Source organism: Cryptomeria japonica, chromosome 2 (assembly GCF_030272615.1).
Source record: "Cryptomeria japonica chromosome 2, Sugi_1.0, whole genome shotgun sequence".
NCBI lineage: Eukaryota > Viridiplantae > Streptophyta > Pinopsida > Cupressales > Cupressaceae > Cryptomeria > Cryptomeria japonica.
Genome location: NC_081406.1, coordinates 572,301,077 through 572,327,579, shown reverse-complemented (window position 1 = coordinate 572,327,579; position 26,503 = coordinate 572,301,077). Strand labels below are relative to the sequence as shown.

The 26,503-nt window shown below is 33.5% G+C and overlaps 1 long non-coding RNA gene across 1 annotated transcript in view; it reads right to left on the bottom strand.

The window, feature by feature from the left end:
* Positions 1–3,600: 3,600 nt before the first annotated feature.
* The window catches only part of LOC131050782 (uncharacterized), a 37,151-nt gene continuing 14,248 nt past the window's right edge, over positions 3,601–26,503 (bottom strand). The window contains exons 3-4 of the long non-coding RNA XR_009371643.1: positions 4,107–4,204; positions 3,601–4,019 (exon numbers count right to left, since the gene is read on the bottom strand). This is a non-coding gene — a long non-coding RNA (uncharacterized LOC131050782). The remainder of the gene's footprint in view (positions 4,020–4,106; positions 4,205–26,503) is intronic.

The window sequence follows — 26,503 nt, the reverse complement described above, 5'->3', positions numbered from 1 at the left end:
CTAAAGAAGACTTATGGCAGTTCAATGTGCCATCATAGCAAGTAGTCATCTACTACTTGACTCGAACATCCAAACTATGCCCAATCACTTCTCCCATTCACATGTGAACATTTAGGCTTGTACAACCTTCTAAACATATTCGTTAACTTTTGCCAACAGGATCCATTGATCCAACCATAATCAATTTGCATACAACCTTTCTTAGATTTCTCATTTATCCCTTTGTTCCAACATGAATTTCCACAATGATTCTTCAACCCACAAATTGAACAAGGGTGAAGATCCCAACACTTCTCTTCTTTATGTCCTTCTCTATGGCAATGTGAACACAAGATTCTTTCAGCTAATTTGCACGAGCTTGTAACACTAGCAACATCAAATTTCTCTTTCTTACAATATCCAAGACCTTCATTTTTTGGTCTCATAACCGACCTAATGGGCTCTCTTATTCCTTGCTCATGCTTTCCAAGTCCTCTTCCTTTATAACCCATTTTCTGCATCATCTTCCAACCAACATTATTTTTAGAACAACCTTTGCCTTTAACATCACAACTTGCATCTGTACATGCAAACACATCCTTACTTTCAACTTCACCATCTTCACCTGCAAAAACTTTCGGTACATCATCCATATCAACCAAAAGATACAAATCACTTGTATCACATGCAACATCATGAACAAGAGGCTTCAGCCTTAAACTATCATTTTCTTTTGCCAACAACTTTAACTGTTCTTCCAGATCGTCATTCTTCTTTTTGATTTCGTCAAACAATTTTAATTTTGCTTTTTGATCTTCATTCTTTTTTTTATCCTTCTGTAATTCTTTTTCAAACTTCTCAATTTCAAACAAATACTCACATCTTTCTTTTCCATATTCTTTTAAACTTGCTATCAACTGTGAATTACACTCTTTCAATTTCACCAATTCATCTTTCAAACAATCTTTTTCACATACCAATCTTTTTTTTACTGATATTACAGCTTCACAATAGTGACAGATCACAATCTTGACAGCTTTGTCACACAATCTTTCTAATTTCTGGCTCCCTTGAGAATTTTCTCCTTTCAACAATGGAGATTCTTGCAACCGACAATCCAAATTTTCTTGATTGACACCCTTGAACAAAAAACCACAACCTAGCCTGAGTGTTTCTTTTATTTTCCTACGAACCCTTTTGCACGGTGTTTTAAACTAGAGACACTTTTCTTGGCAGCGACATTGACTTCTCTAACTGAATTATCTCCACACTTTCTTTATCTTGGCTGGGACTAATTTCTGCAATTTTTGCAGCAATTTTTTTTAATCATTCATACGATCTGCTCCTATTCAAACTTCAGGAACAGCTACACCCATGGATCCCTCACCTACTCTGATACCATTTGTAGATTCTTGAAATACAAAGGATTAACAGAAAACATAGATAATACTGCTGCAACACAGAAATAAACACAAACAAAACAATGCTCTTTATTCAATTCAATGGAATTACATCATGCACAACTCAATATCTTAACATTCTCAGCAACAGGGCATCTCTATTTAAAGATAAAAATCCCTAAATTTAGACTGAAACTTGACTTATCTTTGGTCCATGCAATTCTCATGCATTTTATGCATTCTCCGAACAAAAGCTTGAAAATAGAAAATAAACGGTGGAAATGAAAGCTATTAATAGTTAGCAAACTAATAGTCAAACTATGCGATCACATAACAATGCATGGCGGTGAGGCTCATGCATCACATCACAACACATTTAAGGGACACACACCCAGCAACCCTAGTGCTACGGTGGAAGCTGAAATAAGACAAATTGGGGACTTGATGAGGTGGTTTCCCCATAAGCATAAATCAGTTTCTCCATCCACCAAAAGTTCTACTACAAATTCCTCAGAATTGAAGACAGGCATTAAAAATCTTTAAAATAGAAAGTATCAAAATAATTAAGCAAGCAGATCCTGTCAGTTGTATCGCATTTGGAGGCATGAACATGAGTGTTTGAGGATACAAACACACAACACCTAGACACATGCCCAATATCAGAACACAATCATCTGACACTTGGACACCAGTAACCCCAGGACCAAAGTTATCAATATCAGTTGAAGTTTGTCAAGGATGACCCTGTAGCCTTCTTGAGTCCATTTCCAGCATTCATTTCTTGACCAAACATGCTTTATCCTAATTCTGAGTTTATTTCTATAGTTTACTTCATTTCTTATACCTGTCCAAGTTCACACACTTTGATATATAAGATCATATCTGAATATTCCTCTCAGTGTTGCATTTTATTAGAAATCTCATTTATTTAATAAAGTGAACATATGAAAGTAAACTTTAATTTAAATAAACACTCAGAGGTTAAAATCTGCTCTTTCATAGGGCCAGGATCTGAAGTTGACTGCTGTTAAGAAAAATTTAATGTCCACAAACATGATACAGGAACAAGTTAAGAGAAGACAAGACAAGGAATGATAAGAAAAGATGCTCCTTGCTTGAGAAAGAACATAATGTCAACCAAAGTCCAAGCTCCTGGCATTCAAAGAACTACTAAATAATTAGAAGAATGGATGGGATGCAACCGCAAGCCACAAAAAATTACAACCAAACTATCAAAGCACTATAGCAGTTTCATTTGGGTTACTGCTGAAAACTAACAGAAACACATTTCTTAAGTTAGTGGAACATGAAAAAAATATTGATGTCATGCTTTTGGATGATGAACCAATAATTTTTTTGGAGATTTGACAAGTCTGTTAGCAAATGTCCTCAGTTTGGTTAATATAGCTGGAACCAATTGGGTTGTGCTGTTTTATATGATGAAACAAGAAAAATTGTTATGATCAAGAGACTTTGACTAAACTAAACAAAACATCTTTCGAGGCTTCGCCATTTAAATTAAGAATGACAAACACTTCAGAAAACATCCTTTAAGAAGCTTAAGCCAACAACTGTTACTTGATGCCAGTTAACTCTTAGAATTGATTTTGCAGTAATTGTGCTATACAGTGAAAGATCTTACAATGCAATATAGGGAGATCTTGGCTCAAATCAGTTGCAGTGATTCACAATTAAAGTGAGAACAATTGTTTTCAAGTGTGATCAGCATGACTCCTGATAGATATGCATAAATAAAGCCATAATTGATGAGCTCACTATGTTGTATATCATATGGTGTTCATGATGATCACTAATATGTAGTTTTTTCTTCTAATATCATTTCTTTAGCCAAAAATAAATGGTTGTCTATCTTAATTGTTCCCTGCAATTTAGAGCCTGCAATGAAAAGGATTAATTCAAAGTTTAGAGCTAGACCATCTTGAAGTGTTGATCGTTAGGTTTTTGCGTTATTGAACTTTCAGACATGCTAGCTACCAATGGAAGCATGGCAAATCCCATCTGTAGCGTCATTCCTACATTGCTTCCTAGAGATTTACCAAGTGCCATTGTTGAATAGTATACCATTACATATAAAAAAGCCAAGCTGAATGTTGTGAATACATTACAGCGTGTCTATAGATTGGTCTAACTTTTTTTATATACATACGTTGCATGTTTTATATTGTCCATGTTAGAACATAATGTTTATGGTACAGTTTGGTGTTGGACACCCCTACTCTTATAGGATTCCCTATTTTGGTTTTTCTAGTTTTAATATTGATAGGTTATTAAGTTAGGAGAGGTCACAATTCTTATGCCCCTCCAAGGGAATTGTCTTTGGTGAGCACGAGTCATTTACTTCCTATTTCAGAGTATTAAAAAAGCCACATCAACATTCCCAAAAATGCATCATGCACATTAATTTTCTTTGATCAGAAAGAAAATGTTATTTAATAAATATGACACTCAGAAAAGAAAGCATGAAAAAAAAGTGTTTTGCAAATAGAGGACTATGGACCTAAGTAGCTTGAGATTGATATAAGACAGTTTCCATCTGTCCTCGACCACTTTGGACAAAGCCTACTACTTTACCAGCTAACCTGCCAGCCGCTCTAGCAATCCTCGGTACATCTTTTGGCCCTGCAACCAGACAAGGAAGTTTAGAGATACCATAATTAATAAGAAACCATGATAAGAAAATATACAAGAGAAGGACATTTCTCCCACCAATAACTGCAACAGTTGCTCCCAAAAGTAGCAGCTCCTCTCCATAGGAGAAACCAAACAATGTCTCATGCAGAGATGCAACAATATGGACTCAAAATCTGCAACCAGACCAAAATCTAAAGTCAATATGATATTAAAATAATATAAGTTTACATAAACACACATTAAAATGTGTATATAAACACTTCTAATCAAATAGTCCTGTACATATTTGTTATAACATTAAGTTATAACCATTGTATGTAACTCCCCATTTTGATAAAATAAATAAACAATGGGCCCAAACATACTCTGCAAGCCTCGTTGCTCTCTCAATCTCATTCTTTTATTGTTCGCTCCTACTAACATATGTGACAATCAAATAGAATAATCTGACTTACAACCGCCTTCACAATGTACTATTAGATTTTAAGAATCAAAATTAGCCTATCAAAAATTTGAAGTAGTTTTCAATGGTTGAAACCCCAAATTTGCCGGCTAGTTTGGTCCGACATTTATCCAAGAATGATCAGAGACTGCTCTTGTACCCTAGCCTAACGAACTCAATGAAGAAGAATGCCAGGACAGCTAAAATTAATGCAAAGGATTGAATCCTAGACAGCTCAATTTTTCATGTCATTTTGAGCGATCTATTAGTAAATTTCGTAGGGTTTTCATCAGTGCACAATTTTATTGGGCAGGGTAAACAATCCTTTACTCTGCCTCTTCATCTATTACCACATACGTGTAAAAATATAAATAAATAATAAAGAGGTACATAGAATTACCCGCAGGAAGAATTATGTCCTCATTCAGTTGCTATTTTTTGATCCTCTGCTTTGCCTCTTCATCTTCTACCAGTAAATTTACATGCAAGGAAGAATTTTTTTGAAGGAGATAAATAAGATTCTTTAACAATCATTTTCAATACATGTAGCCAGTAAATTTATGGTTCCCTCAATCAAATAGGTATGGATCCTTAGTGAGTTGTTCTATCCTCCACCTAGCCTAATTTTCTCTAAGGGCAAAACATAAAATGTTCACACTTCCCACCATATTCTAGGAGTTTCTAGATTAGTAGACCAACAACTATCCTCTCTAAGAGGATGACCATGTGCATAGAATGTTGTCATTCTAACCAAGATTCCTATCTTTCAAAAGGAGTTGGAATTTCCACTAAGCAAAGAGGTCCCAATAACTTGGAAGAGGTTCCACATAGGGTACTTCTACATCCCTAACAAAACATAGAAATTTAAAACTTACCCCATCTATATATTTGTAAGATCTCAACTTGGAACAAAGTTGTGAAGCAAGGTGAAGTTGTGAAGCCTAGGGGAAGACATGAAAAAGTGTATTGTAGCATTTGTGGCTTTGCGAAGATGATAACAAAGATTCAGGTGAAATGTTTGAGCATGTTGCATGGCTTAGGAGGGCTTGTTATTTCCTGTCAGTAACATCCTCATCTCTCTCATATGCCTGTATGCATCATATTATTCCTTGTTTGACATCACCAAATCATCCCTACCACAAGTGAGAGGATTTTGAGATATTACAACTACCATCCCTAGCCTCTAATCTCCTCTTCCAACTTCCTTCATTACACTCAACGATTGAACCTTTATAAACCTACTCGAGCTCTACTTATGAGTGCATCATACAAATTATTTAAATTGCCTCTTCCATAAATGTACAATATAATGCAAGGCAAATTTAAAGATGCAATTAAAGAGTCGGGTTATGCAATCTCTGAAATATTTAAATTTTTCATCTCTAACTGTGCATAAGTCACTGACTTGCTAGTGAACATAACCAAAGATCTCTAAGTGTTGATAAGTGTTCACAAGTGTTGACATCAATGACAAACATACTCCCCAGTCTAGTCATTCAAAGAGGCTTTTCTCAAATGAGGACAATTAAATCAGTACCATTTCTATGCTAACACATCAATTTATTTAAATCAGTTAAATAAGATTTGGAATTTTTATTTTTTTTACTCCTTCTACCTACATTTGGGCTCTTATTTTTCCTACTACTTAAAACCTCAAACTATCAGATCCAATTTGTATAGAAATCCATTTAGGTTAGAGTTCCAAACTACCTACAAAAGATAGCATCAGGATTTTATTTGTGAAGGTATTGAAAATCCTCTTTTTTCTAGTGTTTGTTGCAAATATGATATTTTTAGATACGGTCATGGTGAAAAATAAATGGAGGAAGATGGTGAAGCAAAAAATGAGCAATTCAAATTGCTTTGATGTGCCTCTACGATTCGTCAATGGCATCGAAGTGTAAAAGTAACATTTTTTCTTTAGTATTTGTCACTTATTTTAATCTTTTTTTTTAAAACAAGTTTTGGGGAGTTATATCTAATTGTTAGATTCATGATTGAGGTCTATCCAAGTTGACACAAGATTTTATTTTTTCAAGAGTAAATCTTGGTGAGGCTATGAGAAAACCCTTCAACCATGTGTTGTAGTTTATGATCAAACTACTTTTAGTAAGGATGAGTGTTGATCACCTAACAAATACTTTTACATTCTCGATAGACAGTCAATGGTGATACATACATTACCCCATTAAACTTTTTGATTATGATATGCAAGAGTTTCTTGATTTTTTAAATGTAATTTTTCATATAGTGGTACATATAAAAATGACTTTTTGTTCCTTATGATTTGCTCTGAAGGGTTTGTTTGATAAGTAATATGTTTCCAGTGCAAAAGAATTTGTATATGTGATAGTAAACATTAAAAATATATAGAATGCCCTTGGGTTGGCGATGAACATAGCAAAAAGAAGAATTAGGCAATACAACTAGAGGGTTCACAATCTTAATCTAGGTATTGTATTTTTTTATTTTGATGATCTAGGTTTATCTCATGTATGTAATAATACATGTAACCATTATAGAATAAATGATTAAAAGTATATTTGATATTGATTGAGTCTCCCTATTCACGATGTACAATTTTAGATGTGTTTCTAATTAGTTGGCCAACAAATCGATTATAAAATCTCTATAAATCTTTTTCAAGTTATCTTCTCAAAAAAATAAAAAAATGTATGGGTAGGTTCATGAATAAATAAGTAGACTTGTTTAAAATTTTGTAATTATCAAAAAAAAATTGAATGTATGTGTAGAGCCTAGATTTCATGTGTATTTTGAAAGGTGTAGTATTTTGTGATGTCTTAATTACGATATCACCTTGGTTTCAATTATTGCATGTTTTAATAAATCCAAGTCTTTATTTTCCAACTAGATAGAGTCATGGACTTTTGACTATACTTTCTTCTCGTGATTATTTACACACAAAATATATCATTTTAAACATCTTTCAATTTTATTAGTTTTAGTGTGTTCTAGTTGTCATGTTTGAATGTCCATAACATATAATAGTGCCATGTTTGAATATCCATAACATCTAATAAGGATTATCATCAAGCAAATTCATTAACATTTATGTGGTAGATCATATGTTTTAATAAGGTTCTCAACCTTGAGTTTTGCAAACCAACAAACTACTAACATTTTGGTTGTTGATCATGCAAACCTAGGTGTTATTCATTTCACTCCTCTTTGCCTCATATTACAGAACAATGAGGGTTCAATGTATTGCTATTAGATGGGAATCAATCTAGCGAAGAAGGATACAGAGAATTATTATTATGTCAATATTGTGGGCGCTAAATGGAAGATTGCATGTTCCAACTTCACAACTATTTCACACTTACAAATATTTTATCTAATTCTAATTACAGTCTTCCATGAAAGAACGTCGACAAAATATATTTGCAACTTTTAATTTTACTGCATTGCCAATTTGGGTTGTTAGTTCATCCAGCTTTCTTATTGGTCAATACCAAATATGAAAGTGAAAGTTTCTTTTAGATTGTATTGATTATGATACAGATATTAAAAAAATGATTTTATGACTAATTAATTTCAATATTGATAATCTAATCAATTCTATTATACATGTACATGTGTTTCTGCATGATGATACTTTTTACTATATCAAAATTATATAACCTACCAACAACTTAAAATTGAAATATCCAACTTCTTTGATGATGAGCATTAAATTAAAAGGTCAAAAAAAAAAATCTATATATATTTTTAAAAACAGCTATTAAATAAATTGCAGTGTGTAAAATTGTTATTGATTTAAAAAATATATATATAGTATTCCTCATCATGATCAGTTGAATAAAAAGATTTGATTTTACATGGACAATCTAATCAATTTTATTATGCATATATTTGTAAATGACTTTTACTTGATATTATTTTGACTTACATCAAAAGTATAACATACCACTATATTTGTAGTCATATGATTTTCATAGTCCATAATGTTATTGTGCTTAGCTTTTGGTATCAACTATGTGAGTGTATTTCTTTGACATTTCGGATCAAACTCCATGATCCATCATTAGGAAGAATAGAGCAACAAGAGAACAAACTTTTAAATTTGTACATACCACTATGTTTGTAAATGGCATTTAATCTATATATAATTTTGACTCATGAAAATTATAACATGCAAACAACTTAGATTGAACAACAAAACTTTCATCATGGTGGCCACCAAATGAAAATGTGAAAAAGTTTTTTCTTTATATGTTACTAAAATATTCTATCTAAGAAATTGTAATCTGCAAATTTGTTATTGATTATTTAACTTCCAAACATTTATTATTTAAATAAAGTACTCCATAAATAATTTTAAAACAAAAAAATTTGTTGCAATAAATTTTTTTATAATTATTTAACATACATTTCTAAGTTGTTTTCTATTAAAATATTGTTTGCATGGGTTTTGGGGATGCTTTTTTTAACTTCTTTGATTATTTTCATTCAAACACATTTTGTAAAATATGGTAGTAGTTGCATGTTGTCTTCTAACCATTGAATTTCTAATTGATGGTTAGGTTGTGTTTTTATTTTCATTTTTATTAGGAGACAATTGAATTGTTTGTGTGCCTGAAGCTTTTTGGAAGGTTATTATTTGTTATGGAATATTTCTTCTAGTGTACAGAAGATTTAAATGGCTTAAGTACATATTGTTTTTTTCTCAATATGTTGGGTTGATGGTCAAGCAATAGTAGGTGTTTGCTGGTTTGTTTTGCTAGCTTTTTCAGTGTGTGGATTTTTTCTACATGCATGGCTTTCTAGAAGGTCCAGTACTCTTTTAAAATGGATATCTCTCGATGTATTATACCTAATTTTTTCTAATATAGATACGCTAGTTGTTAGAATAGGGTCTTACGATACTAATCATTATAAAATATATTTTAAAAAATAAGATGACAATTATATAAGCATAGATTTTACACATTACACAAGATATACATGGGGGAAACCCTTCTAGATAAAAAAAAACACCCCATAGAACATCATTTTATTATAACACTTACAAAAATAGACCAAACTTGGGGACACTCCTCTACATACTTGCACATGGCCAATAATAACTCCAATGCATAATGATATCATTCACTACAAATCTCCAAATTTAAACTCTCATATGAGAGAGAATCTCCTTAAATAAAGAGAAAGTGTGGAAAATACCTTAAGGGATATTAGTCACACCTATTCAAAGTATCCATTAAAAAATAATTAATAATGTAGTTTGCATTTCAAATCGGCGAACAATTGGCTTCAATTGTAATGGCTAAATTCAGGGTTGTGTGGCAAATTTGTGATCATGCTCTAGTTGACCCTCACGGGTACCATTCGTCTTTCCCAACTCCAATGGAGGCCACTTCATCTCAAGAATCAAGAATTGTAACATGAAAGTTTTCTCTAGCTAGGGTGGCAGGTTAAAGTTGGTAGAATTTGGGTAGATCCGAGCATGGCATTTTCAAACATGTAGTCTCTTTGTTTTTTGATAATCTCGCTTTATCGTTTGTACAGGTTTAGTTTTGTTGTTGTCCATATCGGGAAAGGTTTTGTCTCATTCAGTCTTTGTTCAGGGATTTTTTCAAATGACCCCATGTCCATTAAATGGGGACTGCTCCTTCAAAATTGAATCTAGTAGGGGGAAGGAGGTAGTGTCTTTTTCTTTTATCTAAGTATATCTTCAATTATTATTAATATATTATAGGCCATGGCCTTTTGCTTAAAAAAATATATATATTTATTATTATTAAATAGTATATGATTTATAACATAAGGTTTTATAACTTTATATTATAACAATATATAAGTGTTATAAGAGTATGACCCCTAATAATATTATGTTCTAACAATCCCGATTAATGTTTTTGATAAATACATCAATGTTTACTAGGGCACTGACCCTTTACAAAGCCACCAAGCTATCAGAATTAAACAGACCAAGCAGGGGTGTAAACCCCAAACAAACAAAGTTAGACAGGTCAAACAAACCCACCTGTCAAACCATCAACAACCCAACCCAACTCAAGAGTGGGGATAATCCACAACTTGACGAAGGGGGGGCTGGGGAAGGGGGGTAGATTTTCCCTTCCACCTACGACAAACAACCATCCGGGCAACACTATCATTAGGAATATTCGAAGAAAAATCAAGTGGGGGAGACCCTGCAGAGTCACTGCCAGACTATTGCAGCAGAACACCAGCAGACTACTGCTGCAAAACAACAGCAGACTGCTGCTGAACAAGAACCAAATTGCCAGGAGAAGAGCGAAGTTGAGGATCAGGAGCAACAGATGTAGGAGCCAAGGGGACGGAAGAGTCTACAATAGTAGTAACCTCACAAAGGCATCATCAACAGTAAGGCGCACCTCATCTCGAGAGGATTCAACCGAGACAGAGTCAAAAGCATTAATTGTCAAGTGATCTTCAGTAGTATCCTTCCACCAAGTAGCAGCACCTCTGTAGCGAGAGAGAGAGTAGTTTGAAGCTAGGTGGCCCATTGAGAAGTACCTTTGATAGCGAAAGGGGAGGCCCTCATAACCCAGCGGTTGACCCCATGGCCTATCCCCAACCATAAGAACCACCTATCCCCAACCATAAGAACCACATCCCTGGGGAGGGCCGGAGATATGTCAACATCAATTAATAGGCGAGCAAAGGTAGAATGACCGATGGAGGTCGTGACATCGTCAAACTTCAAGAAGATGCCAATGGAGTTACCGATGGCCTCAAAGCAAAAAGGCTCCCAGAAATGGAGGGGGAGATTGGGGAGGCGAACCCAAACCGGACAAATAGATAGAGATTTACTAAGGTGGTTGAAGAAAGAAGACCAGGGCTTAATAGAGAGAGTGATCCCCCCAAGACCACAAATTTCCCATAACCAAATCACGGTCAAGAGTAGACGTAAAAAAGCAATGAAAAAGTCTTTAACACGAGGGAAAAGATCAATGTCATAAGCAACTAAAGGCTTCAAAGAATCACTCACCCAATGATGAAGGTCTGGAAGAGAAGGCCAAAACCCAACAAATCTGCAGACCAAAGCACTTTGTTGGTAGAAATCAATATTCTCCACAACCTCCTGGACGCAGACCACAACAAGGGAAGTCTTGGCACAAGGAAGAGGACGAACCCCCTTGGAAGGATGGACAACAAATCTGGCCACACGAGCAAAGCTACGGTTCAAAGCAAAAGAAGGTCTGGGCAGAACATTAGCACCCGCAGGAGGGTCGTTAGGAGCTCCACCAATTTGAGGAGAGTCCCTATTAACATCAGCATCAGCATCAGCAGCAGCAACAGCAGCACGGGCGTCCAAATCCAAAACCGGATCAGGGACACCAGTCGTGGGGGAAGCAGCACAACCCACCACCAGGTGAGCATCACACACAGAACGCTCAACATAAAGGGGAGGGGAGGAAATGGTAAAGGGCGCAGAGCAGCCCCCACCACTACCCACAACAACAGCGACATCCCTAGAAGTTGCACCATTCGCAACGGCAGGGATATGAGAGTCATTTGAAAATGCCTGGGCAGGAGACACCGTTTCTTAAAACTCCTGATGATTTAAACCATTACAATCCCCCTTAATGTTAATATGGGGCATCACAAGTTTATTTCTATAAAATAAAAAATGAAGTACCTCGATAATGTAGGTCTTCTTTGATACTGCTAAATAGGGACAAAAATATATGCTAAGATGAAACATGAAAGTCACATTGCCATAATTTATAATCCTAGTGTTTTTAAAAATATGTTATGTATATTAGGTCTTATAAAATGTTCTTCAAGCTCATGTCTCCTCAAATTGCACTCACTCAGGTTCATTCATAGTGATTGTAGAACTTATACTACAATTCTTTTACAAGTAGAATATTTACAAATAGAAAAAGTTATAATGTGTTCAAAGAACTTACTAATTAATATCTAGGTCTTATGTGATGCATATTAAGACATGCTTATGTTTGTTACGCCTTAATGCCCAAAGGACTTAATAATGCCTAGAGGTCTTATGTTATGCTATTAGGACTTGTGCCTATTAGGGATTACATCTATTTTTTAGCCACTGAGTGTTGTCATTGAAATGCACACTCCCCCTCAATGGCATCATCCAAGGCCAAGAATTGATCTGATTTTAAGTAGTCAAAAGGCCAAATTGCTTATTTTCTTACAATTTTCGATCAATATCTATCAACAAAACATATTTGTCCTCTCAATTCGAGCATAGCAATTATATTGTTAGGTGTAATAATTTAATCAACATAATTTTAACTATCTTTGTAGAGATGTATAAATTATCATATGATATACACATAAATTAGTAGGAATTTCACATAATGTCATAGATTATGTCTAATTGTTAGTAATAATAGCAATGATATACAAAAAAAGGTTCATTCTTCTTCAAATATGAAATCTCTAGGCGTAAATTAAATTTGATAGATGATAAGCTCTTTTATTTATGTTGAGATCACAAATTACCATCAATTCAAGGTATATGATTATTTAAGTCCCTTAGATGAAATCACAACATGATGCACACTTGAAATTCTCTAGAATGAAGTTCAACCTTTTAGAATGAATCATACTCAAATAATGTCATATAATTACCTAAGGATGTGAAAATGTATTCCAAGCTTTATCAAATGAATCTACATTTATTTTGCAAATCACAAAAGTATTGAAATGTTAACCTAGTCCAAAACTTGATGATGCAAGTAGTTTAAAAAAATAGGTAAATAAAGTGAATTTACATGTAGTAAATGATTAGCACAACCTAAGTGATCCTAATACCATGTTAGAAATCAAAATATTAGGATACTAATCATTATAGACAAAATCTAAAATAAAATAAAAATGAGAACCATATAAATATATATTTTACACATTACACAAGATATGCATGCTTAAACCATTTTGAATAAAAAACCCCATAAATTATCATTTTATTAAAACACTTACAAATAGTATTAAAAATAGATTCAATTAGGGACACACCTCTACATATGTTCACATGGCCAATAATGTCTTAGTGTGTATAGTGATACAATTCACTATAAATATTCAAATTCACTATACTCTCAAATGAGATAAAACCTCATTAAATATAGAACAGGAGAAAAATACATTGAGGGTATTAGTCACGCCTATTCAAATCAACCATTCACAAATAATCAACAATGTAATATTCATTAGATTATTAATTTTAAATGGTATATGATTTATAAAGTAAGGTTTTATAACCCTATATTATAATAATATATAAATCTTATAAGGGTCTGACCTCTCATAACATTATGTTTTAACAATTATCACCTAAACCCTTCCCCTGTGCACTTGATATCATATTGGCATCTGTTGTCCATGTTAGGATTAAGGTGCCTCAAGCTTTGCAAGTACTAGCATATATCTATATATTTTATGTCGACTAATGTCAAGTCAACTTGTGACACTTATCGATTGAGGTAGAATCCTACATGCAGGTTATTATATGACATTTAAACTATAATTGTGGAAGTACATGGCTCACTTGGTGGACCCCAGTGTAGGCTAATTTACTGTCACATTTGCCCTAGGTTGTAGGAGTTCATTTTATTACAAGTTATGACAACACAATGACAAATTATGATAAACTATGACAACCTATATGATAGTGTAAGAGTCATGGCTAGTGAAATTGGGGTTGGTGGTAATCTTGCATGTGTTAGGTGTTATGGGATTTATTACATTGTGTTATGGTGTTGTTTTGCATGTTTATATTTATTATTGTGCATCTTCTTTTAGTAACTATTTAAGGGTTTGAAAATAATTTTTTTGCACAACTTTCCTCATAAATCAATGTAGGAAGCTATTTTCACTATACTACTTCCTTTCAACCCATAGACTACCTATATATTCAATCCAAAATGAAATTGAAGGTACATGTTGTTTTCCTCACAAGGTCTCTCTCTAGAGACATAGACAGAGAATTTCTACCTAGATAACTCGTTATCTAAATAAGAAATAAAAGTATTGGTTAGCTAAGTTTTGTTAAGAATATTGTTATCCACAATATATTTCTCCATGAATAGAGATCCAAACATACCTAAGTACAAAGTGTTAGAGTAAAATGTTTTATTTACTTAATTAGTTTAATCAGATTGATTAATTAATTACTTAAGTCACCTTTTCTTTTTTCACTTAAGCTAAAATTTAGGAAACTTTTTTAGGCATTTAATAATTATTTTATTCATGCATTCATCCCTTAGGGTTTCCTTTAGGGTTTTGATCTCCTTCATTAAATGATTGATCTCATTGTAACTATTCATTCTAGCAAGTTAATTCAATTTTGATTCCTTCTTGCAATTGTCTGCAATTACTCTTGCACTCTCTTGTTTGTAGGTTTTTCTCTTGTGTGTGGCAAGTATTTGCATGCAAGTGATTATTGAGCATTGTGGAATTCATTAATCATGAATTCTAAGATGGTATCAGAGCTCCAGACCTAATGCACCCTATTCGTCAAATTTCATATTTTCCTTACAGCGAAGTTTTTTGTGCATCTTGGCTCAATTTGAATCTGAAAATCAGATCTGTGAGGGTTTGAAAATTCAAATTTTTTTGTGATCCAAGGGGGCACCTATTTTTTGGAGCAATTTGGGAAAAAAAGGACATAACGGTTGGCTTACGAAGATCGATTCCCCAATTTTTAATATATAATTTGCTATATTTCGGCATCAGAGGCACAGGAGGCAAAAAAAATCATTATGGGTCGTATGGCCCACTTTATGGATGTGTGGTTAGCAACTACTCCTACAGCGGTTAGCAAATGCTTCCGCTGCAGTGAGCAGGCCGCTTCCGTAACAATTGCTAGTCAAGTCGCTAGCGGATTACCATCCGCCATCGCCTCACGCCACCTCCGCCCAGCCGCCACCAGCTGCGCCACAAGTTTCATTTTTTTAAGCCTTTTTTTTAGCCTAATTGGTTTTTTTTGTCGTATCGAGAGCAAACAGAGGCATTTTTTGACAAACCATATAACGTCAAAAATCTCTTTCCAAGCCGAATCCTTTTCTGAAGGTACAAATTTTCTTTTTAACTAATTCATACATTTACCCACTTAAGATTTTGCAGAGAAAAGCTCTAGAACATGATGAACGTACATAATAGTTCAGAAGAAGATAAGAGAAAACATATGGAATATGGTCTTTGATCTCTCTCTTTCTCTATAGCCCTTGCTAGGATGAATATCCCTGTAAATTTTCCTCCAAACTTCATCCTTTTTACACGATAAAGTTTCAGGGATTGCACGTCGTAGACATGGTCCATTCCTTCCTATAATCTTTTTTCCAACATTCTTTTAGCCTCTACTCAAGAGTCCCCTCTCCTTAGGTAACAAAAATCCCTATATCCTTTATTAATTGATGGTTATACATCACCTATGCAAGGGCTCTGATTGTGGCGCAAGCAAGGAAGACATTGACAAAGGTAGAATCTGGACTTTCACCTACCAGTTCTATTTGTTTGAAATTTTGTATAGACTTCTCATTAAATCCCTTTTGTGCTTGTTGCATTCACTGCATTTATTGAGATGGCATCGTGCTTTAGCATTCTGGGTTGTGGCTTCCATCAAAAAGATTTTTGATATCTTGTAATCATTGCATTATATGCGATGAGATATATTTGAGGCATTTTGTCAAACATTTCATGGACCCTGAAAACGCTTCCCCAAGCTGCATGCATGTCCCTCGAGACATTTAGGATTTCCATACTTCTATCATGCCACTCCATCCTATGTCATATCCTCATTGACAACTGTTTTGAAAGATTATATGGATGTCCATACCTATATTGTAACTTTGTCTCTCACGTGAGGTGTGACATTTTCTCCTAGCAATCATGCATGCCTTAGCAAAGTGAACACAGGTATTCTGGCTCCAAAATCATGTGTTATTAACTCTTTCAAAAAATTACAGTCGTAGCTTTCATGATCAAAGATCTGTAATGCATCTGTAACTTCATGTTAGTCGACTTTTCCTGGTACGTTAGTGTGTTTTTGAAGCTAGAATAGTTGTGGCCTAGCAAAGTTTAGACAATATTTGGTGTGTGACATTTTTGTGGTTGAGAATCACCACAACAATCTTAAGTACCTTCTCAATCAAAATGATCTAAATGAAAGATAAGTGGGTTAGCAAGGTGAAAAACATGATATACATATTGAATATGTAAAAGATTGATGCATTATTTAGAGATCCACTCTACGTTCTATTTTTAAAATATCTATTGGCCAGGTTATCATCATCATATCTAAATATGTCAAGAATGATTTTATTACTAAGTTGTTGGATGGAAAAGTACAAGATGACAAGTTCAAAATGGTTAGAGACTTTACATAAATAGAGGATATATTTTATCCTAGAGTCAAAGATGAAGGAAACTATTTTAAGGTCCATGCATGATACTCCATTGGCTAGGCATCTAGGGTCTTTTAAGATATAGAAATAGATCAAGTAGACATTCTCCTAGAAAGATATGAAAATGGATGTGTTCAAGAACATTAAGGAATGTTCATCTTGCTAGTAGAACAAGTAAAACAAGTCTATCCCACAAGCCTACTTCAACCATTGCTCATTCTTAAGAAAAAATGGGATAGTATATCTATGTATTTTATCACTAGATTACCCAAGATAATTGGAAAAGATTGTATATTTTTGGTGGTGGACAAACTCACCAAGTACATACATTTTAATGCCATATCCTCTTACTCCAAGACTTCCCAAAATGCTAATTTATTCTTCAAGAAGTTTTTTAGATTACATGGTTTACCTAAGAACATTGTTAGTGACAATATAGTAGGTTTTTGAATCCCTTTTGGCAAGAACAAAGCTCACCCCTAACACAAGTTTTCACACCCAAACAAATGAACAAGTTTTAATTGTCAACAAATAGATTGAAGAGTACATAAGAAATTACATATTTGGATAGCAAACAACTTGGGTCAAGTGGTTACAGTTAGGAGAACACTGTTATAATAGCTCCTACCATATGTCCATAGGTATGTCAGTTTTCATGGCTTTGTAAAGATATAATGCTCTAACCTTTATGGATCTTGCAATCATAGAAAACAAGGTTCTTAGAGAAATCGATTTGATCAAGCAAAGTCAAGAGGTATTGAAATCCCTTAAAAACCATATTCAGTATGTTCAAATCCAATAGATCTCTATGTAAACTAGCAACTGCTAAAAGAGCTTTTGAAATTAGAGACGTGGTTTACCTAAACCTACAACACTATAGGTAGTCTTCTTTGAGAAAGAAAGGATTAGAGAAGTTAAAATCCATATTCTATGGCCCCTACAAGATTATAAGAAAGGTGGGAGAAGTAGTTTATGAACTAGAAGTGGCCAAGAATACTTGAAGCCACGACATCTTTCATATTTCTTGTCTAAAAAGGCATTGGGGCAATATCTTGCACCATATAAAGACTCATTCTAATACCAAAAGCCATCATGGATTCTCAAGAAAGAAAGTTGAGGAATAGAACCATTTGCAAAGTATTTGGTGAGGTGGTCCAAGGATCTACCAACTGAAGATGCTACATGGAAAGGAATTGACATTTTAAAGCATCCAAATTTGAATTGCTTGAGGGGAAAAAATATCAATGATGGAGAATTGTCATGTTCCCTTTCTACATGGGATTACTAGATGTTCCTTAAACCTATTTTCCATTTCTTGTAGACTAAAAAAATAAATTAGGGAAATGATTGTTATAATTTGTTGTGTCATGTTGTACGTACACCTAAATTATAGAGCCCTCTAGGTATCATACAATCAAGCTTTATTCCTTTAAGTGTTGTTGGTCAAGGGTGTGTGCATAGGGCTCCTTGAAGAGGAAAAAAAGGTCTGAATTTGCATTTTAGAGGGAAAGCGGATGCTCAATTGCCTGTTTAAATATAAGTCAAAGTTCTACATCATCCTATTTTTATGATATTATTCCTCAAACATGTCAAAATTTTAATTCGTATTATTAGATCATAGATGACAAAAACCTATGTATAGGGCTACTTGAAGAGGAAAAAAAATTGAATTTGCATTTTAGAGGAAAAGTATGCTCAATTACCTATTTAAATCTAACACGATGTTCTACATCATCCTATTTTTATGATATTATTCCTCAAATATATCAAAATTTTAGTTTTTATCCTTATAGATTAAAGTGTGGAAACCTCTTAATCTCCACCGCCAACTAGTGGATAGAATCCTCTACCCTACGTTAAGCAATTCCACTCAAGGATTGATTCTTCTCAATGTATGTTTGTCTAAGTTAGGTGTCTCACTCCTAGTGCCTAGGGATTGTAATTCAATGATGGCTTTTATAACACCCCCTTTGTTGTGAATTTGTTATACTTTTGATAATCATATTGGTGTTATTGTTCTAGCACTTGAATTGACTATGAATGTGATCTTACATTGTACTAAGAGGAATAAACAATTATTACACATTTCTATTCACATGCAAGGGTCTATAATTCATTTCTACGCATTAAGCTTGTCATCTATGGGTAGACCTAATTTGAAATAAGATTTAATCATTGGTTTCTCATGGAGTTGAATCAAATTAAAATATTGTACATCCTTAATCAAAGATATCGCATTAGATCATTGTCATACGCCAACTTGCACTTTGATTTGATTAGGGAAAAGCTATTAACAAGGTAACTACTACTCCCAAGGGAGATCAGAATCAATTGTATGGGGGATTAGGAGGATCTAAATGAAGATTAGTATTTATTCCACTCATTTGGATTTCATGCAAATAATCCTTTGATAACACACTATTTTTATGGCAAATACCAAACTATTGAACTAAGGCGGAGTATCATACAATACAGTGCAAAAGACTTATTCATATTTAAAATAGAGGTCCTTATACCTTTTTTTTGTTTAAAAACACAACAAATTGGCTTTAAGGGAGCTTCAACTTCAACCTAGAAAAAGCCTAAAAACAAAAGAAATGGCATTCACAAGGGTATGGCTAATTATCAAGGCTCCTCCAAGGATCAATAGAACCTTGCAACGACTAAGATCATGGTACCATGTGAATCCTAAACCAACAAACAGTTTCCATCCAATAGCCTAAGTATGAATTGGTATGCAGATAAAACATGGTTGAATGCTCTAAAAATCATCAAATGTGAAAATAAGTAGTGTCAAAATAACATTTCCATCCTTGGAATTCCACTCTCATTGAAAAATGCAAATTTCTACAATTGTAAATGGTTTCTTGATTATATCCAATTCATTTTACATTTCATAATATCAAAACAACTTCAAATTGAAACTAGTGAATCTATACAACTCGTTTTAATTTTTATAATATCAATTTGTAACTTCAAATCAAGACAAAAAATCCTCTAAATTCATCACTTTAATACCTCTAAAAAATAAATTTCAAAAAATAAACATCTTATATCATAAATATTTCTCCACAAACCAAAAACCATTCAAATATCTATTATCAATTTAAATATCATCATAAAAGAAACACTCAAACCTATCAAAATAAAAAATACATGAAAAATTTAAAGAAAGAAACACACACAAAATGACCATTTCAAAATGAAATTTTTTTTATGAAATTTAATTAAAAAAATAACACTCCAAATACAAGCCTATTTCCCTTCGAAAACCACCAACCATTTATTTGAACCTTAAAAGTAAGCAATTTTCTCAAAATATGTTTGCTTCATGAGCAAATTTGTCTGCTCACCATGGAGGTCAACAGGCAGGGGAGCACTTTATGGGAGGCATGTTTCTTGTTTTAGGGTATAACAAAATGGTGGATGATGTTTTAGGTTAAAATGTTTTAAGTCAGTGGATTAAAAATGATATTTTAGAGGACTTTTATTTAGTAGTAAAAATTTAAATTAAACACACTTTTCAATATGAGTTAAATAATATGAAATAGTAATGATAAAAACAGAATTCTTGATGAATGTAATGTATGATCGTTAAGATCTTTCTTGTATGACTATTTGTTGCTTCTAAAATACCACTTAGAAATGATTATCTACATAAGCATTGTCACAATTAACCATTACTCTAAACTTTTGATTACATTATTAAAGTACATAACTATCAGATCATCTTCTCCATTTCAAACCCATAAAACTTCATTTAACATGTAACAAACTTTTTGTCATCATTATTAAGAGTTCTTAAAAAATGAAAAACAGATTCCCATGCTCATAGGTTGTTTTGCAATAGTAGTCACAACTTATTATCATCATAAAATACATGCATCATCAAATATGACATGATGACCCTATATACATTTATATACAATTTAATCCTTTAGGTTAATGGATTATTCATTTCCATCGTTAGAATTTATGTTTAAATCATAGTAAGGAGTTTATATAAATATAACATTTTTTATTAATTTCCATCTCTATTAAAAAAATTGTAGTATCGTCCCATATTTTAAATATAATGTTCTTTTTAAAAATGAGTTTACAAGGCTTAATGTGATTAAATATGCTTAATATGTTGTCATATTTTATGAATTGTTGTTAGTTATAAAATATGGAATAATGTTAATATGTTGCAAGTCAATACTTTTTTTAATAGTTGTGTGAATTGTATTAGTAAATGATATTTTTGCAATACTTTTTTAAATAATCTAATGTGAATTGCATTCATAAAATGAGTAAATTTTACTTTGTGCATTATTAATTTTATTCACAATTCATAATTTATTTATTTTGTTTTTACCTATAGAGGTATCCCCACGACCCAGCCCAGTGTCCAATCCGCCTTACCTTGGTCTTACTTATTGGCAAGTTGTGGTCAGGAAGGCGTTGAAGTAAAGAAGGGGGCTCTTACCTTTAGAAGTATCCCCATAACTCAACCCAGTGTCCAATCCGCCTTACAACCTTGGTCTTACTTATTGCTAAGTTGGGATCAAGAATGAGCTAAATCAAAGAAGGGGGCTTATGTTTTGAGTAATGATAAATTTATTTTCAAAATTATAGTTTTTAATTTTAGGATTGAGATTAAATTTAATAAATTCATAAATAAAACTTACTATAAAAAAAGCAAAAAAAACGAGACATAAACCTTAAAAAATGGAATTGGTCTATTGACCTTTCTTTAATCTATAAAAAAATACAACCTTAAAGATTGACCATGGCCATGAATGTGGAAGCTTGTTTGGTCTCCCCTAATTGATCTAACACAACTACAAACTGACACAACACAACCACAAAATGACACAACACAACACACATTTTATTTTATTTATAACAAAAATTATTTACACAGTTTTAAAATATGCAACTTCAATATGATTAATATGTTGTCAAATTTTATGATTTGTTGTTAGTTATCAAATATGGAAGTGTTAATATGTTACAATCAATATTTTTTAAAATAATTGTGTGAATTATATTACTAAATGATATATTTGTAATACTCTTTTAAATAATCTAATGTGAATTGCATTCATAAAATGAGTAAAATTTTACTTTGTGCGTTATTTTATTAATAATTCATAATTTGTTTTTATTTTTATTTTTTACCTCTAGAGGTATCCCCACGACCCAGCCCAGTGTCCAATCCGTCTTACCTTGGTCTTACTTATTGTCAAGTTGGGGTCAGGAAGGCACTGAAGTGAAGAATGAAGCTCTTACCTCTAGATGTATCCCCACAACCCAGCCCAATGTCCAATCTGTCTTACCTTGGTCTTTGTTATTGCCAAGTTGGAGTAAAAAAGGAGCTAAAACAAAGAAGGGGGCTTATGTTGTGAGTAATGATATATTTATTTTCAAATTATGATTTTTAATTTTAGGGTTGAGATTAAATTTAATAAATTATTAAATAAAACTTAAACTATAAAACATGCAAAGAAAATGAGACATAAACCTTAAATAATGGCATTGGCCTATTGACCATTTTTTAATCTACCAGAAAATACGACGTCAAGTATTGACCATGGCCACTGACTATTCCCTTTAGTCGTTAGAAGGGTTTTTAGCCCCTTTAAATAGTTTTTTTATTCAACATTATACTTGGCCATGAAGGTGGAAGCTTGTTTGGTCTCCCTTAATTGACCTAACACAATCACAAAATGACACAACACACATTTTATTTTATTTATAACAAAAATTATTTACATAGTTTTAAATATGCAACTCAAAAATGATTAGTATGTTGTCATATTTTATAATTTGTTGTTAGTTATCAAATATGGAATAGTATTAATATGTTACAAGTCAGTATTTTTTAAAATAATTGTGTGATTTGTATTAGTAAATGATATTTTTGTAATACTCTTTTAAATAATCTAATGTGAATTGCATTCATAAAATGAGTAAATTTTACTTTGTGCATTATTTTATTAACAATTCATAATTTATTTATTTTATTTTTACCTCTAGAGGTATCCCCACGACCCAGCCTAGTGTCCAATTCACCTTGTCTTGGTCTTACTTATTATCAAGTTGGGGTCAAGAAGGTGCAATCCATCTTACCTTGGTCTTAGTTATTGCCAACTTGGGGTCAGGGTGAGCTAAAACAAATAAGGGGGCTTATGTTGTGAGTAATGATACATTTATTTTTAAATTTACGATTTTTAATTTTAGGATGGAGATTAAATTTAATAAATTCTAAAATAAAACTTAATTCATATCAACACTATTTCATATTTGTGTGAATTGTATTAATAAATGATATTTTTGTAATACTCTTTTAAATAATCTAGTGTGAATTGCATTCATAAAATGAGTAAATTTTACTTTGTGCATTATTTTATTAACAATTCATAATTTATTTATTTTGTTTTTACCTCTAGAGGTATCCCCACGACCGAGCCCAGTGTCCAATCTCTTTACCTTGGTATTACTTATTGCCAAGTTAGGGTTAGGAAGGCGCTGAAGTGAAGAAGCGGGCTCTTACCTCTAGAGGTATCCCCACAACCCAGCCTAGTGTCAAATCTGTCTTACCTTGGTCTTATTTATTGCCAAGTTGGAGTTAGGATTGAGCTAAAGCAAAAGAGGGGACTTATGTTGTGAGTAATGATAAGTTTATTTTTAAAATTATGATTTTCGAATTTAGGCCTCCGTTTACTCAGTCTGTTGCCTCCAAGTGTAGCTTGCTGGCTGAGTTGGAGAGCTCTGATTTTGCAATTGAGAAGAGGGGAGAAATTATCTCCCCTCAAGAGAAATGAAAATCATGTCTTGGAATGTTAGGGGCTTAAATGCCCCTAACAAAAAGTGCCTCATTAAATCATTGTTGGATTTAATGAAGTGTGATGTGTTACTATTGCAAGAGACTAAGTTAAGTTGTCAGGGTGCCGATTTTTTGTTTTCAAAATGGAAGTTGTGGAATTTTTGTCTCTCCTTCTGCAGGGGCGTCTAGGGACTTGGCTTTTCTTTGGAATGATGTGTCTACTGAGTTAAAATTGATTGTTTCTGCTCCCTTATGGATGTTGGCTTTGGTAAAGAGTCGTATTTCAAATGTTAAATCATGGTTGTTCAATGTGTATGGACCAATGCCAATTGGGGGTAAGAAAGCTCTTTGGGATTATTTATCTATTACCTAGTCTTCCCTGCATGGGCAGTCTGTGGTTTTCGGAAGGGATTTTAATGTCACTTCCTCTGATGATGAGAAAAGTGGGGGTATTTTGCCCAATAAGCGTATCTTAGGGGATTTTTCTGCTTTTATTCATAATAAAGATTTGGTGGATTGTAAAACCTTGAATGGTCTGTTTACTTGGACTAATAGGAGAAAAGATTTCTACGACTTAATCATTTTTTGGTTTCTGCCAATTGGATTTCCTCTTATATGGATGTTGTGGCTTCAGTTTTGCCTTATGTCGGTTCTGATCATTTTTCGGTTGTGTTGTCTATTTTGGATGATAGAGCTCCTGGTCGTTCTTTTAAATTCGAACCAATGTGGTTTCGAGATCCATCTTTCCTCATGCTTTTGTAATCTTGGTGGTCCTTGGCTCCCTTTATTTATGGAACTAGAATGTTTCGGTTTGTCAAGAAACTCTCTTTTCTGAAACAAGAGATTAAGAAATGGAATGTGTTGCATTTTAAAAATATTTTTTCTGAAAAGCATAAGATTCAGGAAGAACTCGAAGTTCTTAATACTATGGTTATGAACTGTGGTATGGATTCTACTACTTTTCAGAGACATAAAATGTTAAATTCTTCAGCTAAGTTAAAAAGACAACGTAATAGGATCTCTTGTATTCAAAATCCTGACGGAGTTGTTATTACAGATGAGAAAGAGATTGTTGTTGAGGTTGCCCGGTTTTTTAAGTCCTTACTATCTGAGGAGATATTTGTCTTTAATGATAGATTTGCTTCTGCTATTCCTAGGCTTATTTCTGATGAGCATAATGTAATGTTAATGGCACCTTTCTCTATTCAATAAGTAAAGGAGGTTGTTTTTTCAATGGCACCTAATAAGGCTCCTGGTCATGATGGTTTTACTACTCTCGTTTTTCAAAAATGCTGGCATTTTCTTGGGGAGGACCTTCGACTTGTTTTAGAAGAGGTTTAGTGCAATAGGTCTATTTTGAAGGAGCTCAACACAACTCTGATTGCTATCATTCTGAAATTAGATAATCCTAAATCTTTTGTGGATTTCTGTCCAATTGCTTTACGCAATACCTTATATAAAACTATCACTAAAGCTATTTCTTTACGGCTTGCTAAGCTCATCCTAAAGATTGTTTCGAGGGAGCGGGCGGGTTTTGTCCCTAGTAGGGAAACGACAGAAGGTGTTATTGTGGCCCATGAGATTCTGCATTATATCTCTCAGCTGTCTATTCCGGCTCTGATTCTAAAGTTGGATATGATGAAGGCTTATGATAGGGTAAGTTGGCAGGCGCTCTTGTGTGTGCTTAAGAATTTTGGGTTTGGGGTAAAATGGGTTAAATTGATATAGGCATGTATTAGCACAGCCAGGTTCTCAATGATTTTGAATGGTTCTCCATGTGATTTTTTTGCTTCATGTCTCAGGCAAAGGGATCTGTTGTCTCTTTTTTTGTTTATTATTTTGGCTGAAGCTCTTAGTAGAGCTATCTTGGCTGCTTGGGATAGTGGCCTCTCGAAGGGGATTTCTATTCCTCATATGACTGCTAGTCATTCATTGTTTATTTTCAGATGACAAGTTATTGTTTGGTAAAGCTACTATGGGGGAAGCTAAGGTCATTAATAGGATCATTTTGGATTACTCCTCATTTCCTGGTCTGAAGGTCAATCGGGCTAAGTCTAAGATTTTCTTTCTTAATGTTTCCCCTTTGGTCCAGTCTAGGTTGACTCATTTTTGGGGTTTCTCTGTTGGCACGTTTGAAGGTTTATTTATGATTGGTTTATTATTTCCTTCGTGGTGGCAGGCTGTGATTTTTTTCTTTACCGCTTTGGAGATCTCATTCGTGTGACAATCTTGTATTATCATATGTTACGATCTTGAGTTTATGATCGTGCTTTTTGAAAGGAAGTTCTCATTATTCTTTTTTTGAGGTGGCGGTCTGCGGGTGTTTGTTCGCACGATTTGTCATGGGCTAGTTTGTGCTGATATATCTGTCTCCTCCTTTGGTGGCTGAGCTCACTCTTTTATGATGGCCTTTGTTTTCTTTATATTCCTCCTCTTTTTGTATCACATTATCTTTTCATGGAGTTATGGGTTATAGAGTCTTGATGCCTATTAAGCAACATGACTTCTAGGACTCTCATGGTTTTGATGATGAAAAGTTTGGTCATCTGTTTAAAAAATTTCTCTGGATTTCTCTCTAGCTTTTCGCAAAGTACTGGGCAAATGATGGCTAGTGAAAAATGCAGATTGTTTCCTTGCTGAGGTTGCATCTCGTTTTATCACTATCTGTATGGACTTGCTCTTGGATTCTTCTATGGTTAGGGCACTTTTTGATGCATACTTCCATCCCTATTTTTATTCTGTTGTTGAGTTGGATAATGCTTTGTCTTTCTATCATTTTGAGTTTGGCATTTTTTCTTAATGGTGGTTTCCTATCTCGTTCTCAATT